The sequence below is a fragment of the Podarcis cretensis genome (genome assembly GCF_951804945.1).
Source record: "Podarcis cretensis genome assembly, chromosome: 6".
Taxonomy (NCBI): Eukaryota; Metazoa; Chordata; class Lepidosauria; order Squamata; family Lacertidae; genus Podarcis; species Podarcis cretensis.
The window spans coordinates 91,021,382-91,038,688 of NC_137175.1; positions in this window are offsets into that span (position 1 = coordinate 91,021,382).

Here is a 17,307-nt window from a genome sequence, read left to right on the forward strand (position 1 = left end):
GCTTAGGGATTTTTTCAAAACAATCTTTTTCTGCCGGTTAAGTTGTCGAGGGCTGATTTCTTTTCCTGAAATAAAAAGCCTTCTGTTTCGACCGCCACCATGGCTTTAACTATACGGACCTTTGTTGGAAAGGTGACGTCTCTACTTCTCAAGATGCTGTCTAGGCCTGTCATTGCCCTTCTCCCAAGAAGCAGACGTCTTTTAATTTTGTGGCTGCTGTCACCATCTGCAGTGATCATGGAGCCCAAGAAAGTAAAATCTCTCACTGCCTCCATTTCTTCCCCTTCTATTTGCCAGGAGGTGATGGGACCAGTGGCCATGATCTTCGTTTTTTTGATGTTGAGCTTCAGACCATATTTTGCGCTCTCCTCTTTCACCCTCATTAAAAGGTTCTTTAATTCCTCCTCACTTTCTGCCATCAAGGTTGTATCATCTGCATATCTGAGGTTGTTGATATTTCTTCCGGCAATCTTAATTCCAGCTTGGGATTCATCCAGCCCAGCCTTTCGCATGATGCATTCTGCATATAAGTTAAATAAGCAGGGAGACAAAATGCAGTCTTGTCGTACTCCTTTCCCCATTTTGAACCAGTCAGTTGTTCCATATCCAGTTCTAACTGTAGCTTCTTGTCCCACATAGAGATTTCTCTGGAGACAGATGAGGTGATCAGGCACTCCCATTTCTTTAAGAACTTGCCATAGTTTGCTGTGGTCGACACAGTCAAAGGCTTTTGCATAGTCAATGAAGCAGAAGTAGATGCGTTTTTGGAACTCTCTAGCTTTCTCCATAATTCAGCATATGTTTGCAATTTGGTCTCTGGTTCCTCTGCCTCTTCTAAATCCAGCTTGCACTTCTGGGAGTTCTCGATCCACATACTGCTTGAGCCTTCCCTGTAGAATTTTAAGCATAACCTTGCTAGCGTGTGAAATGAGTGCAATTGTGCGGTAGTTGGAGCATTCTTTGGCACTGCCCTTCTTTGGGATTGGGATGTAGACTGATCTTCTCCAATCTTCTGGCCACTGCTGAGTTTTCCAAATTTGCTGGCATATTGAGTGTAGCACCTTAACAGCATCATCTTTTAAAATTTTAAATAGTTCAACTGGAATACCATCACTTCCACTGGCCTTGTTATTTGCAGTGCTTTCTAAGGCCCATTTGACTTCACTTTCCAGGATGTCTGGCTCAAGGTCAGCAACCACACTACCTGGGGTGTACGAGACATCCATATCTTTCTGGTATAATTCCTCTGTGTATTCTTGCCACCTCTTCTTGATGTCTTCTGCTTCTGTTAGGTCCTTACCACTTTTGTCCTTTATTATGGTAATCTTTGTATGAAATGTTCCTTTCATATCTCCAATTTTCTTGAACAGATCTCTGGTTCTTCCCATTCTGTTGTTTTCCTCTATTGTTTGCATTGCTCGTTTAAGAAGGCCTTCTTGTCTCTCCTTGCTATTCTTTGGAAATCTGCATTCAATTTCCTGTATCTTTCACTATCTCCCTCGCACTTTGCTTGCCTTCTCTCCTCCGCTATTTGTAAGGCCTCTTTGGACAGCCACTTTGCTTTCTTGCATTTCCTTTTCATTGGGATGGTTTTCGTTGTTGCCTTCTGTACAATGTTACGAGCCTCCATCCATAGTTCTTCAGGCACTCTGTCCACCAAATCTAAATCCTTAAACCTGTTCGTCACTTCCACTGTGTATTCATAAGGGATTTGACTTAGATTATATCTTACCGGCCCAGTGGTTTTTCCTACTTTCTTCAGTTTAAGCTTGAATTTTGCTATAAGAAGCTGATGATCTGAGCCACAGTCAGCTCCAGGTCTTGTTTTTGCTGACTGTATAGATCTTCTCCATCTTTGGCTGCAGAGAATATAATCAATCTGATTTCGATGCTGCCCATCTGGTGATGTCCATGTGTAGAGTCGTCTCTTGTGTTGTTGGAAAAGCGTGTTTGTGATGACCAGCTTGTTCTCTTGACAGAACTCTATTAGCCTTTGCCCTGCTTCGTTTTGATCTCCAAGGCCAAACTTGCCAGTTGTTCCTTTTATCTCTTGACTCCCTGCTTTAGCATTCCAATCTCCTATAATGAGAAGAACATCCTTCTTTGGTGTCACTTCTATAAGGTGTTGTAAGTCTTCATAGAATTGGTCAATTTCAGTTTCTTCAGCACCAGTAGTTGGTGCATAAACTTGGATTACTGTGATGTTAAAAGGTCTGCCTTGGATTCGTATCGAGATCATTCTATCATTCTATTCTATGTATAACTCCATACCATCCAACATTTCTCCCATGAACATAGGGACGTCCTAAGGAAAAGCAGGATAACATCAGAAACCAGGACAGCTTCAATAAATATGGGACTGTCCCGGGAAAATTAGGGACAACTGGAAGGTTTGCAAAAGTGGGGAAGTTAAGATCAAGGAACAAGAGAGAAGTCATGAGTGAAGGACAAGCCAAAGGAGAGGTTGAGAGAGGAGGCTTATTGGTTTGTTCTGGTTCTTGTTTTTATTGTCTATTGTGTGTTTTTTACCTTGCATTTTTAAGTTGTAAACCAACCTTAAATCTACGGATGAAGGGCAGTATATACAATTAATAAAATAGTAAGAATACTATTTGTTACTATAGACAGGCATGCCATTGTTCAGGAAAGTCTACTGTATAAATAGTAAAGGAGGATAAGTAATAAAGTAGCAGTAGTTAAGTGGAAGTGAAGTGGTAGTAAAGCAATAGTAAACCAGTAGTGAAGTAGCAGTTAAGCAATGGTAAAACAATAGTAAAGTGGTGGAATAGTAGTAAAATAGCAGTAAAGTAGTAGTAAAATAGCAGTAAAGTAGTAGTAGTAATGCAGTAGTAAAATAGTAGTAAAATGGTAGTAAGGCAGTGGTGAAACAGCAGTAAGATAGTAGTAAAGTAGTAGTAAAGCGGTAGTAAAATGGTCCAATAGTAAAGCGGTGGAATAGTAGTAAAATAGCTTTAAAGTAGTAGTAAAGTTGTAGTAAAAGGATAGCAAGGTAGTAGTAAAATGAAAGCAAAGCAGTAGTAAGGTAGTAGTAAAATGGTAGTAAATTAGTAGTAAGTCGGTAGTAAAGTAGTAGTAAAATGATAGCAAAGCAGTAGTAAGGTAGTAGTAAATCGGTAGTTGTAAAACGGTAGTAAGTGAAGCGGTAGCAGCGAAGCAGTAGCAAAGCAGTAGCAAAGCAGTAGTAAAGTAGTAAAGTAGTAGTAAAGTAGTAGTAAAGTAGTAAAGTAGTATTAAAGCGATAGTAAAGTAGTAGTAAAGTAGTAGTAAAGCGGTAGTAAAGCAGTAGTAAAGTGGTAGTAAAGTGGTAGTAAAGCAGTAGTAAAGTGGTATTAAGGTAGTAGTAAGAATGACCTCAGAAGTGTTCATTGTACAATAAGGCGCCATTTTTGTTTTTTTTTTATAAATATTTATTGAGATTTTTTAAAATACAAAATGCAAAAATAATAAACAATATAACATGGATCATAACACATTTTTCAGAACTTCTTTGGACTCCCTCGCGTCTCCCACTCCCACTTACATCGTTATAATTTTTTTCCAGCAATTTATCATCTTGTTTATATTCTTAAATTTTGTTCAGTTGATTTAATCTATTCTCCACAAATTTTATGTTTCCCTCAATCTCACTTATCGTCAAGTTCAGATCTAATTCAATGGTAGGCAATTATTTATGATCTAGCATCCTTCTTAGCATTCAACCAAATTACAATACTTTTGTAGATAAATCTTGAATTTCTTCCATTCTTCTTCAACCCTCTCTTCTCCCAGGTCTCGAATTCTGCCAGTCATCTCGGCCAGTTGCATATAGTCCATCAGCTGCATCTGCCACTCTTCCAGTGTGGGTAGATCTTGAGTTTTCCAGCTCCTAGCGATAAGTATCCTTGCTGCCGTTGTTGCATACATAAAAAATGTTCGGTCCTTCTTTAACACCTTCTGGCCGACAATGCCCAGAAGGAAGGCCTCTGGTTTCTTAGTGAAGGTATACTTAAATACCTTTTTCAACTCATTATATATCATTTCCCAGAAGGCCTTCACTCTAGGGCAAGTCCACCAGAGGTGAAAGAATGTTCCTTCGTGTTCTTTACATTTCCAACATTTATTATCAGACAAATGGTATATTTTGGCAAGTTTAACTGGGGTCATGTACCATCTATATATCATTTTCATTACGTTTTCCTTCAAAGCGTTACATGCAGTGAAGTTCAGCCCAGTGGTCCACAACCTTTCCCAGTCCTCAAACATAATATTATGCCCAATATCCTGAGCCCACTTTATCATAACCGATTTAACCATTTCGTCTTGTGTATTCCATTTCAGCAGCAAGTTATACATTCTTGATAATACCTTAGTTTTTGGTTCTAACAATTCTGTTTCCAACTTCGATTTCTCCACCTGGAACCCTACCTTTTTGTCATTTTTAAAAACTTCTTTAATCTGAGCGTAATGTAACCAGTCTCGCACTTTATCCTTCATTTTCTCCAAACTCTGCAATTTCCAATTATCTTCATCTTTTTCTAAAATTTCCCAATATTTTGGCCATTTGGCCTCCATATTGGGTCTTTTTCGGGCCTTAGCTTCCAGAGGTGAAAGCCACCTCGGAGTTTTGTTTTCCAGTAAGTCTTTGTATTTTGTCCAGACATTAAAAACTGCTTTCCTGACAATATGGTTCTTGAAGACCTTATTGATCTTAACCTTATCGTACCATAGATATGCATGCCATCCAAAGGCGTTGTTAAACCCTTCCAAATCCAATACGTCAGTGTCTTCGAGAAGTAGCCAGTCTTTTAGCCAGCAAAAGGCTGCGGCTTCATAATACAACTTTAAGTCCGGCAGGGCAAAGCCCCCTCTTTCTTTCGCATCAGTTAGTATCTTAAACTTAATTCTGGGCTTTTTGCCCTGCCAGACAAATTTAGATATATCTCTCTGCCACTTCCGGAAGCACTCTGTTTTATCCACAATCTGCAATGTTTGAAACAAAAACAACATCCTTGGCAATACATTCATCTTAACAGCAGCAATTCGGCCTAACAAAGAAAGCTTCAATTTTGTCCAACTATCCAAATCTCTCTTAATTTCAAACCAACATTTTTCATAATTATCCTTAAATAGACTCAGATTTTTTGCTGTTATGTTTACCCCTAGGTACTTTACTTTTTTGACCACAGTTAGTTCTGTTTCTCTCTGAAACTGTTCCAACTCTACATCTGTCAGATTTTTCTCCAACACCTTAGTTTTCTGTTTATTTAGTTTAAATCCCGCCACCCGACCAAAATCTTGGATCAGTTGTAATACTCTTTTTGTACTAGATTCTGGCTCCTGCAGGGTCAGAACTAGGTCATCTGCAAAGGCTTTAAGTTTATATTGTTTCGCTCCGACCTGAATCCCTTCCACCAACCGGTCCCCTCTAATCATATTCAAGAGCACCTCCAGAACTGATATAAACAACAAAGGGGAAATCGGGCAGCCTTGTCGTGTTCCTTTTTCGATTTTAAACTCTTCAGTGACCACATTGTTTACTATCAATTTAGCCTTTTGTTCTGAATATATTGCATCAATCCCATTCTCAAAACCCCGACCCACTCCCATTTCTTTTAAATTTCCCTTCATGAATTTCCAAGAGATATTATCAAAGGCCTTCTCCGCATCTATAAAGATTAGCACTGCTTTTGTATTTATGTCAGTTTGCAAAAGCTCCAAAATGTCAATAATGTTCCTTGTATTGGCAAACATGTGTCTACCTGGGAGAAAGCCTGCCTGGTCTTTATGAATTACTTCGTTTAAAACTTTTTTAAGTCTACTTGCCAAAACGTCTGCAAATATTTTATAATCCACATTTAAAAGGGAGATGGGACGGTAGTTCTTAAGTTGTGTCTTTTCAGCTTCCGATTTTGGTATCAATGTGATGAAAGCTTCCTTCCACGATTCCGGCGCCCTCCTCCCCTCCATAATTTCATTGCTAACCTCCATCAATGGTTGTATCAAATGGTCTTTTAATATCTTATAGTACTTGGAGGTTAGCCCATCTGGCCCTGGAGATTTGCCCAGTTTCATGTTTTGAATGGCTTGTTCAATTTCTTGGCATGTTATTTTACTGTTCAGGAGAGATCTATTTTCTTGTGACAACTTTTTAAGTCCATTTTTCTCCAAAAATTGTTTAATCTCAACCTCATTCTGCGGCCCTTGGGTGTATAATTTTTTGAAGTATTTCCAAAAACACTTTCTAATCTCCATGGGGTTCTGAATATTTCTTCCTTCAATTTCCAAATTTGTAACTGTATTCAATTTTTGTCTCTTCTTCAACTGCCAAGCTAGCAGTTTCCCACATTTATTCTCATTTAAGCTTCCACTCTATTTCCTGATTTATCAGTTTAGAATACTGTGCTTGATAGAGTTTGATTTCTCTCAAGATCGGCAGGGACTTCGGGTTTGATCTTAACTTCTTCTCTAATTCTTTTATTTTCTCCAAAATCTTATCTTTTCTGTCATTTTGTGTCCTCTTCCTTGCAGCATTCTGTTGTATCAAGAACCCCCTCATCACAGCTTTACTTGCATCCCAAATAATTCTTTTTTCCACCGTAGTGTTCATATTTATCTCAAAGTAATCCTTCAATGCTTTCTGGGCCTTCTTAATAATCTCCTGATCTCTGAACAAATTGTCATTCATCTTCCATCTAAAGGAGCCAGTTGGTAATAGTATCATATCCATTTTCAGTGCATTATGGTCGGAGCAGGTTTTTGGGCAGATTTCCACCTTTCTGACCTTCGGTGCCAGACCTCTAGTTATCCATATTTGGTCGATTCTTGTCCAAGTTAGCTGAGCTTCAGAGAAGAATGTTCCTTCTTTTCCCAAGGGGTTCTTCGTTCTCCAAATGTCAATCCAGTCCATATTGTCAGTCAGTTCAAAAAAGGTCTTTGGTAGTCTGCCATCTTTAGTGACATTCTGGCTTTGTGACTTATCCATGTTAGTTGATACGACCCCGTTCATATCTCCCATCATGATGATGTTGTCATAATCCAGATATTCCAGCATAGTCTCATGCAACTTCTTGAAAAATTCCGACTTCCCTTCATTTGGTGCATAAATTCCTAATATCAGAATCTTTTCTCCTTGATGTTGTATTTCGATTGCCAAAATTCTTCATTTTTGAATGAATTGCAGAACGTCAGATTTTTGCTGAAATTGTGACCGCTTAGGGATTTTTCCAAAAACAGTTGTTCAGAGGTTGAGGGCTAATTCTGTTTCCGATGATAAAAACGCATCTGTTTCCACCGAAAAACCTTTCAGGGGATCGTTTGCAATAGTTTGGCACCATTTTTGAGTGAATTGCAGAAAGTCAGAAATTTTGAAGAAATTTTGACCGCGTGGCTTAGGGATTTTTTTAAAAAAAAGTTGTTCAGACGTCGAGGCTGAATTCTGTTTCAAATGATAAAAACCCACCTGTTTCCACCGAAAAACCTTTCAGGGGATCGTTTACAACAGTTCAGAACCATTTTTGAATGAATTGCAGAAGGTCAGATTTTTGCTGAAATTGTGACCGCGCGGCTTAGGGATTTTTTCAAAAAAAAGTTGTTTGGACGTCGAGGCCTAATTCTGTTTCCGATGATAAAAACCTATCTGTTTCCACCGCAAAACCTTTCAGGGGATCGTTTGCAACAGTTCAGCACCATTTTTGATTGAATTGCATTTGATGTTGAGCTTCAGACCATATTTTGCGCTCTCCTCTTTCACCCTCATTAAAAGGTTTTTTAATTCTTCCTCACTTTCTGCCATCAAGGTTGTATCATCTGCATATCTGAGGTTGTTGATATTTCTTCCGGCAATCTTAATTCCAGCTTGGGATTCATCCAGCCCAGCCTTTCGCATGATGCATTCTGCATATCAATTAAATAAGCAGGGAGACAAAATGCAGCCTTGTCGTACTCCTTTCCCAATTTTGAACCAGTCAGTTGTTGCATATCCAGTTCTAACTGTAGCTTCTTGTCCCACATAGAGATTTCTCAGGAGACAGATGAGGTGATCAGTCACTCCCATTTCTTTAAGAACTTGCCATAGTTTGCCATGGTCGACACAGTCAAAGGCTTTTGTATAGTCAATGAAGCAGAAGTAGATGTCTTTCTGGAACTCTCTAGCTTTCTCCATAATTCAGCACATGTTTGCAATTTGGTCTCTGGTTCCTCTGCCTCTTCTAAATCCAGCTTGCACTTCTGGGAGTTCTCGGTCCACATACTGCTTGAGCCTTCCCTGTAGAATTTTAAGCATAACCTTGCTAGCGTGTGAAATGAGTGCAATTGTGCGATAGTTGGAGCATTCTTTGGCACTGCCCTTCTTTGGGATTGGGATGTAGACTGATCTTCTCCAATCTTCTGGCCACTGCTGAGTTTTCCAAATTTGCTGGCATATTGAGTGTAGCACCTTAACAGCATCATCTTTTAAAATTTTAAATAGTTCAACTGGAATACCATCACTTCCACTGGCCTTGTTATTTGCAGTGCTTTCTAAGGCCCATTTGACTTCACTTTCCAGGATGTCTGGCTCAAGGTCAGCAACCACACTACCTGGGGTGTACGAGACATCCATATCTTTCTGGTATAATTCCTCTGTGTATTCTTGCCACCTCTTCTTGATGTCTTCTGCTTCTGTTAGGTCCTTACCACTTTTGTCCTTTATTATGGTAATCTTTGTATGAAATGTTCCTTTCATATCTCCAATTTTCTTGAACAGATCTCTGGTTCTTCCCATTCTGTTGTTTTCCTCTATTGTTTGCATTGCTCGTTTAAGAAGGCTTTCTTGTCTCTCCTTGCTATTCTTTGGAAATCTGCATTCAATTTCCTGTATCTTTCACTATCTCCCTCGCATTTTGCTTGCCTTCTCTCCTCCGCTATTTGTAAGGCCTCGTTGGACAGCCACTTTGCTTTCTTGCATTTCCTTTTCATTGGGATGGTTTTCGTTGTTGCCTCCTGTACAATGTTACGAGCCTCCATCCATAGTTCTTCAGGCACTCTGTCCACCAAATCTAAATCCTTAAACCTGTTCGTCACTTCCACTGTGTATTCATAAGGGATTTGACTTAGATTGTATCTTACCGGCCCAGTGGTTTTTCCTACTTTCTTCAGTTTAAGCTTGAATTTTGCTATAAGAAGCTGATGATCTGAGCCACAGTCAGCTCCAGGTCTTGTTTTTGCTGACTGTATAGAGCTTCTCCATCTTTGGCTGCAGAGAATATAATCAATCTGATTTCGATGCTGCCCATCTGGTGATGTCCATGTGTAGAGTCGTCTCTTGTGTTGTTGGAAAAGCGTGTTTGTGATGACCAGCTTGTTCTCTTGACAGAACTCTATTAGCCTTTGCCCTGCTTCGTTTTGATCTCCAAGGCCAAACTTGCCAGTTGTTCCTTTTATCTCTTGACTCCCTGCTTTAGCATTCCAATCCCCTATAATGAGAAGAACATCCTTCTTTGGTGTCACTTCTATAAGGTGTTGTAAGTCTTCATAGAATTGGTCAATTTCAGTTTCTTCAGCACCAGTAGTTGAGATCATTCTATCATTCTATTCTATGTATAACTCCATACCATCCAACATTTCTCCCATGAACATAGGGACGTCCTAAGGAAAAGCAGGATAACATCAGAAACCAGGACAGCTTCAATAAATATGGGACTGTCCCGGGAAAATTAGGGACAACTGGAAGGTTTGCAAAAGTGGGGAAGTTAAGATCAAGGAACAAGAGAGAAGTCATGAGTGAAGGACAAGCCAAAGGAGAGGTTGAGGGAGGAGGCTTATTGGTTTGTTCTGGTTCTTGTTTTTATTGTCTATTGTGTGTTTTTTACCTTGCATTTTTAAGTTGTAAACCATCCTTAAATCTACGGATGAAGGGCAGTATATACAATTAATAAAATAGTAACAATACTATTTGTTACTATAGACAGGCATGCCATTGTTCAGGAAAGTCTACTGTATAAATAGTAAAGGAGGATAAGTAATAAAGTAGCAGTAGTAAAGTGGAAGTAAAGTGGTAGTAAAGCAATAGTAAACCAGTAGTGAAGTAGCAGTTAAGCAATGGTAAAACAATAGTAAAGTGGTGGAATAGTAGTAAAATAGTAAAGTAGTAGTAAAATAGCAGTAAAGTAGTAGTAGTAATGCAGTAGTAAAATAGTAGTAAAATGGTAGTAAGGCAGTGGTGAAACAGCAGTAAGATAGTAGTAAAGTAGTAGTAAAGCGGTAGTAAAATGGTCCAATAGTAAAGCGGTGGAATAGTAGTAAAATAGCTTTAAAGTAGTAGTAAAGTTGTAGTAAAAGGACCGCAAGGTAGTAGTAAAATGATACCAAAGCAGTAGTAAGGTAGTAGTAAAATGGTAGTAAATTAGTAGTACGTCGGTAGTAAAGTAGTAGCAAAGTAGTGGTGAAAGGGTAGTAAAGTAGTAGTAAAAGGATAGCAAGGCAGTAGTAAAATGATAGCAAAGCAGTAATAAGGTAGTAGTAAATCGGTAGTTGTAAAACGGTAGTAAGTGAAGCGGTAGCAGCAAAGCAGTAGCAAAGCAGTAGTAAAGTAGTAGTAAAGTAGCAATGAAGCGGTAATAAAGTAGTAGTAAAGTGGTTGTAAATCGGTAGTAAAGTAGTAGTAAAGTGGTAGTAAAGCAGTAGTAAAGTGGTAGTAAAGTAGTAGTAAGAATGACTTCAGAAGTGTTCGTTGTACAAAAAGGCGCCATGTTGGTAGCCTCAATCACAGAGGTTTTCCCAGTTGTTTCCATATAAAGTAGTGGGGCGGGGGGAATGGCTTCTCAGTGTTTGTATGTTGATCCCACTATTATGTTAAAAAGTACACCAGAATTTAGTGGCGTTGCATATTTTGGGTCCCAAAATGTCCCCGCCAGCAGTGGCTGCATAAAATCCTTTAGTCAGAACTGAGCGATGGGCAACACACTGTCGTGAGTCAGGAGCTGTGTGAGGAGCCAGTAGTCAAAATAAGGGATGTGACTTAGATTATATCTTACCGGCCCAGTGGTTTTTCCTACGTTCTTCAGTAGGCACCATTTCTGAGTGAATTGGAGAACATCAGATTTTTGATGAAATTGTGACCCCCGGGGCTTAGCGATGTTTTCAAAAAAATCGTTCTCGGCTGGTTAAGTTGTCGAGGGCTGATTTCTTTTCCTGAGTGAATGTCCGAAAGTCAAATTTTTCATCGCATTGTGACTCCGGGGCTTAGGGATTTTTTCAAAAAAATCTTTTTCTGCCGGATAAGTTGTCAAGGGCTAACTTCTTGTCCTGTGATAAAAGGCCTTCTGTTTCGACCACCAAACCTCTCAGGGGAGCATTTGCTACCGTTTGGCACCATTTCTGAGTGAATTGGAGAACGTCAGATTTTTGATGAAATTGTGACCCCGGGGCTTAGGGATTTTTTCAAAAAAATCGTTCTCGGCCGGTTAAGTTGTCGAGGCCTGATTTCTTTTCCTGAGATAAAAAGCCTTCGGTTTCGACCGCCAAACCTCTCAGGGGAGCATTTGCAACCGTTTGGCACCATTTTTGAGTGAATTGCCGAAAGTCAGATTTTTCATCAAATTGTGACCCCGGGGCTGAGGGATTTTTTCAAAAAAATCTTTTTCTGCCGGTTAAGTTGTCGAGGGCTGATTTCTTTTCCTGAGATAAAAAGCCTTTTGTTTCGACTGCCAAACCTCTCAGGGGAGCATTTGCAACCGTATGGCAGCATTTTTGAGTGAATGGCCGAAAGTCAGATTTTTCATCAAATTTTGACCAGCTTGTTCTCTTGACAGAACTCTATTAGCCTTTGCCCTGCTTCGTTTTGATCTCCAAGGCCAAACTTGCCAGTTGTTCCTTTTATCTCTTGACTCCCTGCTTTAGCATTCCAATCCCCTATAATGAGAAGAACATCCTTCTTTGGTGTCACTTCTACAAGGTGTTGTAAGTCTTCATAGAATTGGTCAATTTCAGTTTCTTCAGCACTAGTAGTTGGTGCATAAACTTGGATTACTGTGATGTTAAAAGGTCTGCCTTGGATTCGTATCGAGATCATTCTATCATTCTATTCTATGTATAACTCCATACCATCCAACATTTCTCCCATGAACATAGGGACGTCCTAAGGAAAAGCAGGATAACATCAGAAACCAGGACAGCTTCAATAAATCTGGGACTGTCCCGGGAAAATTAGGGACAACTGGAAGGTTTGCAAAAGTGGGGAAGTTAAGATCAAGGAACAAGAGAGATGTCATGAGTCAAGGAGAAGCCAAAGGAGAGGTTGAGGGAGGAGGCTTATTGGTTTGTTCTGGTTCTTGTTTTTATTGTGTATTGTGTGTTTTTTACCTTGCATTTTTAAGTTGTAAACCAACCTTAAATCTACGGATGAAGGGCAGTATATACAATTAATAAAATAGTAAGAATACTATTTGTTACTATAGACAGGCATGCCATTGTTCAGGAAAGTCTACTGTATAAATAGTAAAGGAGGATAAGTAATAAAGTAGCAGTAGTAAAGTGGAAGTAAAGTGGTAGTAAAGCAATAGTAAACCAGTAGTGAAGTAGCAGTTAAGCAATGGTAAAACAATAGTAAAGTGGTGGAATAGTAGTAAAATAGCAGTAAAGTAGTAGTAGTAATGCAGTAGTAAAATAGTAGTAAAATGGTAGTAAGGCAGTGGTGAAACAGCAGTAAGATAGTAGTAAAGTAGTAGTAAAGCGGTAGTAAAATGGTCCAATAGTAAAGCGGTGGAATAGTAGTAAAATAGCTTTAAAGTAGTAGTAAAGTTGTAGTAAAAGGATCGCAAGGTAGTAGTAAAATGATACCAAAGCAGTAGTAAGGTAGTAGTAAAATGGTAGTAAATTAGTAGTACGTCGGTAGTAAAGTAGTAGCAAAGTAGTGGTGAAAGGGTAGTAAAGTAGTAGTAAAAGGATAGCAAGGCAGTAGTAAAATGATAGCAAAGCAGTAATAAGGTAGTAGTAAATCGGTAGTTGTAAAACGGTAGTAAGTGAAGCGGTAGCAGCAAAGCAGTAGCAAAGCAGTAGTAAAGTAGTAGTAAAGTAGCAATGAAGCGGTAGTAAAGTAGTAGTAAAGTGGTTGTAAATCGGTAGTAAAGTAGTAGTAAAGTGGTAGTAAAGCAGTAGTAAAGTGGTAGTAAAGTAGTAGTAAGAATGACCTCAGAAGTGTGTGTTGTACAAAAAGGCGCCATGCTGGTAGCCTCAATCACAGAGGTTTTCCCAGTTGTTTCCATATAAAGTAGTGGAATGGCTTCTCAGTGTTTTATGTTGATCTCACTATTATGTTAAAAAGTACACCAGAATTTAGTGGCATTGCATATTTTGGGTCCCAAAATGTCCCCGCCAGCAGTGGCTGCATAAAATCCTTTAGTCAGAACTGAGCGATGGGCAACACACTGTCGTGAGTCAGGAGCTGTGTGAGGAGCCAGTAGTCAAAATAAGGGATGTGACTTAGATTATATCTTACCGGCCCAGTGGTTTTTCCTACGTTCTTCAGTAGGCACCATTTCTGAGTGAATTGGAGAACATCAGATTTTTGATGAAATTGTGACCCCCGGGGCTTAGCGATGTTTTCAAAAAAATCGTTCTCGGCTGGTTAAGTTGTCGAGGGCTGATTTCTTTTCCTGAGATAAAAAGCCTTCTGTTTCGACCGCCAAAACTCTCAGGGGAGCATTTGCAACCGTTTGGCACCATTTTTAAGTGAATTGCCGAAAGTCAGATTTTTGATGAAATTGTGACTCCGGGGCTTAGGGATTTTTTCAAAAAAATCGTTCTCGGCCGGTTAAGTTGTTCGAGGGCTGATTTCTTTTCCTGAAATAAAAAGCCTTCTGTGCTGGTCCCGGGGGAAAGGTACCGTTACCGTAGTCCGAGTTCACAAGATGAGAGGCGAGGTCCGAAACAGGGAGCCGGGCGGGAACAGGAACACTGGAAGGACAGAAGCAGGAGGCCGGGCAGGGAACAGGAACACTGGAAGATCTGAAGCCAACAACGACGTTGCTCCCGCAACCTGGCACCGGGCTGACTGACCTTTATCTTCTTCTAAGGCCAGGGGCCGTCCCGGCCCCCTGGAGCCCTGCCTCCTCTGGCCTTAAGGCGAGCACTCCTCCTGGGAGCAACCAGTTCCCTTCGCCTCTCTGCCCTAAGCCTCTGCAGTTCAGGAGAGGCCGAAGGGTTACTGGTCCCCGGAGGAGGCTCACCTGTAGACACCTCTGGGGCCAGAATGGTTTCACCTGGTGCCTGCTCCTGAGGATCTGACACAGGTGCAGGCTCCTCAGAATCTAGGCCTTGCCCCAGTTCAGCCGGCCCTGGAGGCGGGGACTCCTGTGCAGGCTGGGATTCCTCTGGTTCAGCCTCTGAATCGGAATCCCAGGCCATCACACCTTCTGTTTCGACCGCCAAACCTCTCAGGGGAGCATTTGCAACCGTTTGGCACCATTTTTGAGTGAATGACCGAAAGTCAGATTTTTGATGAAACTGTGACCCCGGGGCTTAGGGATTTTTTCAAAAAAATCTTTTTCTCCCGGTTAAGTTGTCGAGCGCTGACTCCTTTTTCCTGAGATAAAAAGCCTTCTGTTTCGACCGCCAAACCTCTCAGGGGAGCATTTGCAACCGTTTGGCACCATTTTTGAGTGAATGACCGAAAGTCAGATTTTTGATGAAACTGTGACCCCGGGGCTTAGGGATTTTTTCAAAAAAATCTTTTTCTCCCGGTTAAGTTGTCGAGGGCTGATTTCTTTTCCAGAGATAAGAAGCCTTCTGTTTCGACCGCCAAACCTCTCAGGGGAGCATTTGCAACCGTTTGGCACCATTTTTGAGTGAATGGCCGAAAGTCAGATTTTTCATCAAATTGTGACCCCGGGGCTTAGGGATTTTTTCAGAAAAATATTTTTCTGCCGGTTAAGTTGTCGAGGGCTGATTTCTTTTCCTGTGATAAAAAGCCTTCTGTTTCGACCGCCACCATGGCTTTAACTATACGGACCTTTGTTGGAAAGGTGACGTCTCTACTTCTCAAGATGCTGTCTAGGCCTGTCATTGCCCTTCTCCCAAGAAGCAGACGTCTTTTAATTTCGTGGCTGCTGTCACCATCTGCAGTGATCATGGAGCCCAAGAAAGTAAAATCTCTCACTGCCTCCATTTCTTCCCCTTCTATTTGCCAGGAGGTGATGGGACCAGTAGCCATGATCTTTGTTTTTTTGATGTTGAGCTTCAGACCATATTCTGCGCTCTCCTCTTTCACCCTCATTAAAAGGTTCTTTAATTCCTCCTCACTTTCTGCCATCAAGGTTGTGTCATCTGCATATCTGAGGTTGTTGATATTTCTTCCGGCAATCTTAATTCCAGTTTGGGATTCATCCAGCCCAGCCTCGATCAGATCAGATGTTTGATCGTTTTGTGACTGAGGGGCTTAGGGTTTTTTTTTTTAAAACCCGGGGCTTAGGGATTTTTTTAAAAAAATTTTTTCTGCCGGTTAAGTTGTCGAGGGCTGATTTCTTTTCCTGAAATAAAAAGCCTTCTGTTTCGACCGCCACCATGGCTTTAACTATACGGACCTTTGTTGGCAAGGTGACGTCTCTACTTCTCAAGATGCTGTCTAGGCCTGTCATTGCCCTTCTCCCAAGAAGCAGACGTCTTTTAATTTCGTGGCTGCTGTCACCATCTGCAGTGATCATGGAGCCCAAGAAAGTAAAATCTCTCACTGCCTCCATTTCTTCCCCTTCTATTTGCCAGGAGGTGATGGGACCAGTGGCCATGATCTTCGTTTTTTTGATGTTGAGCTTCAGACCATATTTTGCGCTCTCCTCTTTCACCCTCATTAAAAGGTTCTTTAATTCCTCCTCACTTTCTGCCATCAAGGTTGTATCATCTGCATATCTGAGGTCGTTGATATTTCTTCCGGCAATCTTAATTCCAGCTTGGGATTCATCCAGCCCAGCCTTTCGCATGATGCATTCTGCATATAAGTTAAATAAGCAGGGAGACAAAATGCAGCCTTGTCGTACTCCTTTCCCAATTTTGAACCAGTCAGTTGTTCCATATCCAGTTCTAACTGTAGCTTCTTGTCCCACATAGAGATTTCTCTGGAGACAGATGAGGTGATCAGGCACTCCCATTTCTTTAAGAACTTGCCATAGTTTGCTGTGGTCGACACAGTCAAAGGCTTTTGCATAGTCAATGAAGCAGAAGTAGATGCGTTTTTGGAACTCTCTAGCTTTCTCCATAATTCAGCACATGTTTGCAATTTGGTCTCTGGTTCCTCTGCCTCTTCTAAATCCAGCTTGCACTTCTGGGAGTTCTCGGTCCACATACTGCTTGAGCCTTCCCTGTAGAATTTTAAGCATAACCTTGCTAGCGTGTGAAATGAGTGCAATTGTGCGGTAGTTGGAGCATTCTTTGGCACTGCCCTTCTTTGGGATTGGGATGTAGACTGATCTTCTCCAATCTTCTGGCCACTGCTGAGTTTTCCAAATTTGCTGGCATATTGAGTGTAGCACCTTAACAGCATCATCTTTTAAAATTTTAAATAGTTCAGCTGGAATACCATCACTTCCACTGGCCTTGTTATTTGCCCATTTGACTTCACTTTCCAGGATGTCTGGCTCAAGGTCAGCAACCACACTACCTGGGGTGTACGAGACATCCATATCTTTCTGGTATAATTCCTCTGTGTATTCTTGCCACCTCTTCTTGATGTCTTCTGCTTCTGTTAGGTCCTTACCACTTTTGTCCTTTATTATGGTAATCTTTGTATGAAATGTTCCTTTCATATCTCCAATTTTCTTGAACAGATCTCTGGTTCTTCCCATTCTGTTGTTTTCCTCTATTGTTTGCATTGCTCGTTTAAGAAGGCTTTCTTGTCTCTCCTTGCTATTCTTTGGAAATCTGCATTCAATTTCCTGTATCTTTCACGATCTCCCTCACATTTTGCTTGCCTTCTCTCCTCCGCTATTTGTAAGGCCTCGTTGGACAGCCACTTTGCTTTCTTGCATTTCCTTTTCATTGGGATGGTTTTCGTTGTTGCCTCCTGTACAATGTTACGAGCCTCCATCCATAGTTCTTCAGGCACGCTGTCCACCAAATCTAAATCCTTAAACCTGTTCGTCACTTCCACTGTGTATTCATAAGGGATTTGACTTAGATTGTATCTTACCGGCCCAGTGGTTTTTCCTACTTTCTTCAGTTTAAGCTTGAATTTTGCTATAAGAAGCTGATGATCTGAGCCACAGTCAGCTCCAGGTCTTGTTTTTGCTGACTGTATAGAGCTTCTCCATCTTTGGCTGCAGAGAATATAATCAATCTGAT